At 39.0% G+C, this 3,251-nt stretch overlaps 1 pseudogene; it reads left to right on the top strand.

Annotated features, from left to right (window-relative positions):
- The first annotated feature begins 1,325 nt into the window (after positions 1 to 1,325).
- On the top strand, positions 1,326 to 1,677 carry LOC123807248 (annotated as a pseudogene).
- The last annotated feature ends 1,574 nt before the right edge of the window (positions 1,678 to 3,251 follow it).

Raw genomic sequence — 3,251 nt, 5'->3', positions numbered from 1 at the left:
GAAACTGGAAATAAAGAACTAAAGCTATCTTTATTTGCAAATGACAGGATCTTGTATACAGAAAATCCTCAGGAATATACTAGAAACTATCAGAATTAATCAGTGAATTCAAAAAGGTTAAAAAATATAAGGTTAATAAATAAAAATCTATTGTATTTCTATACACTTGCAATGAACAATCCAAAAATGAAATTAAGAAAGCAATTACATTTATAAAACATGAATAAGAACAAAATACTTTTTATAAAATTTTAACACAAAAGTACAGAACTTACACTCTGAAATCTATAAAATGTTTAAAGAAATTTTTAAAATAGAAAGACATTGCATGTTCATAGATTGAGAAAGTAAATATTACTAAGATGTCAATACTCCTCAAATTAACCTGAAAATTCAGTGAAATCCCTTTCAAAATCCCATCTGGCTTCTTTGCAGAAATTGATGAACTGCTCCTAAAATTCATATGGAAATGTAAGGGACCCAGAATAGCCAAAGCGATCTTGAAAAAGAGCAAAGTAAGAGGAGTCACACTTCCTTATTTCAAAATGTTACTACAAAGCTACAGTAGTTAAAACAATGTGGTATTGGTGTAAAGATATAAATAGAGCCCTGGCTGGTGTGGCTCAGTGGATTGAGTATCAGTCTGCGAACCAAAATATCACTAGTTTGATTCCTGGTCAGGGAACACGGCTGGGTTGTGGGCCAGGTCCCCAGCTGGGGGCATGCAAGAGGCAACCACACATTGATGTTTCTCTCCCTCCCTTTCTCCCTCCTTCCCCCTCTCTAAAAATAAAGAAAATCTTTAAAAAGAAGAATTTTGGTGTAAATTTTCATGACCTTGGACTAGCCAATTTTTTTTTTTATTTTTAGATTTTATTTATTTATTTTTAGAGAGAGGTGAAGAGAGAGAGAGAAACATCAATGTGTGGTTGCTTTTCACACATCCCCCACTGGGGACCCGGCCTGCAACCGAGGCATGTACCCTAACTGGGAATTGAACCAGCAACTCTTTGGTTCACAGGCCATCAGTCAGTCCACTAAGCCACACCAGACAGGGCATCATTATTTTAGATATGACACCAAAAGCACAAGCAACCAAAGAAAAAATATAAATTAGACTATCAAAGTTAGAAAACTTTGTGCTTCAGAGGATACCATAAAAAAAGTGAGAGCCCTCTATTGCTGGAGGAGAAAAATGCTCCGGATCCTTGTAGGAATCTTGGTATTTCAGGCATGGCACAAATGGAGTGAGGGAAGGAGAAAAATTCCCCGGATCACTGCAGGATTAATTTATTTAAGAAGGAAATAATAGAAAAATACTCAACATGCAAAAGTCTTATGAAGAAAATGAAGAAAACCACAGAACAAGCCAAAGGCCAAGGAAAACCACCCTTCAGAAGAGGTACCATGGGAGGCAGAGGGAAATCCTCGACCTTCCGTAAAGGTGTAAGCCAGGAAGCAGAGGGAGAACTTAGAAACAGGCTGACTCAGCCTGTCCAGAAATTTAAAGAGGGCTCTCCCATTCGGTATTTGGATCCTGAAGAAATGCTAAGAGGAGTAGATGAGTTGGAAAGGCTTAGGGAAGAAATGAGAAGAGTAAGAAACAAGTCTGTGATCATGCATTGGAAGCAAAGGCATTCACGTGGCCATTCTCATCCTGTGTGTTTTGGGCCTTGAATTCTTGTGGGGGTTTTTTGTTTTTTGTTTCTTGTCTTTTTTTAGACCTGGTCTAATAGTAAAATCTGGCCCTTGCTTTGCTTCTGTTAGCATTTTTCTGACGTAGCTTTTACCTTTGTTTTACTTTTAATCATCTGGTGGAATTTTGTTTTAGGTGGTTTCCTTGTTACCAGCATCTTACTGGATTTTTGCATTTTGACCCCTTCTCCAGGTCTATTTTTCAATTGGGACGTTTCACACATATTCATGAAAATATGTTCATTCCATATTGTAAAGTAAAACCTAACAAGTTTCAAAGTAGTGCATTCAGTATCAGCTCACATACATAGGGTAAAAATCCCCAGCTGTGTGTGTGCGTGTGTGATACACACACGTACACTCGCACATCAAAACTTAACTGCTTTATCTGTGTGAAGTGAGTTTTCTTTTTGCTTCTAGGTATTTTTTAATGAACACATCCCATAGACAGAACTGAAATATTTTTAATAAGTAAGGGAATCAAATAATTTGCAACCAGCTTATAAAGCCAATGGGGGCACCCAAATTCTCGATGAAATAATTATTTAAATGTAAACTTCAAGTCACCTCTGGCTCTCTTAGCCAGAGGAATGAAACCGGCAATTATTGTTTTTTAAAAATGAAAAGACAATCCATGGACTGGGAGGAAGTATTTGTAAATCAGACATCTAGTAAGAGACTCATATCTAGACTTTATTTAAAAATTATTACAATTCTTTAAAAACAGAAAAACCATTTAAAAAATAAGCAAAATATCTAAATAGACATTTCTCCAAAGAAGACTTACAAATGATCAATAAGCACATGAAGAGATGGAGGAAATGCAGGTTAAACCCACAGTGAGATGCCACCTCACGCCCACTACGAGGGCTCTAATCAAAGTGCTGATATGACCCGTGTTGGTGGGAATGTGGAGAGAGTGGAACCGCTATACTCTCTGCCCGTGGGTATGTAAAATGGCACAGCCACTTCAGGAAACAGTCTGACAGCTCCTCTCATGATTTAATACTATCCCCATGTGATTCAGCAGTTCCACTCCCAGGAATATATGCAAGAAAAGTGGAAATGATTATGTACACAAACACGTGTACACAAATGTTTGGAGCAGCATGATAGCCAAAAAGTAGAAGCAATCTCAGGTCCTTCACCTGATGAATGGGTAAACACAGTGCAGCCCACCCACACAATGGGTTTTATTCAGCCATAAAAAGGAATGAAACACTGTTACATGCTATAACGTGGATACGTCATGAAAACATCACGCCAAGTGAGAGAAGTCAGACACATCCACCCAGGGGTGTGCAGGAAGGACCCCGTTGGCTGGAGTGTATATGCATGCATGAACGAGTCACCTGGACCCCAGGCACCTGTTTGGGTCCTCAATAACCCCGCAAGGGTCTGCAGCCCAGGGGGTGCTGCCTGGGAGCCAGGTCTGCACCTCTCTTCCTCTTCCCAAGCTTCCTGGCTGGGGCTTGCGTTTGAGGTCTGGCCTGCTCAAAGGATTCCCTGGAAACTACAAAAAAATACAAATTGTATAATTTCAATTGTTCTACATA

The sequence above is a fragment of the Phyllostomus hastatus genome, unplaced genomic scaffold (genome assembly GCF_019186645.2).
Source record: "Phyllostomus hastatus isolate PE091 unplaced genomic scaffold, TTU_PhHast_1.1 phas_scaffold_442, whole genome shotgun sequence".
Lineage (NCBI taxonomy): Eukaryota > Metazoa > Chordata > Mammalia > Chiroptera > Phyllostomidae > Phyllostomus > Phyllostomus hastatus.
The sequence above is the reverse complement of the archived record's forward strand: the minus strand, read 5'-3'. Positions and strand labels throughout refer to the sequence as shown.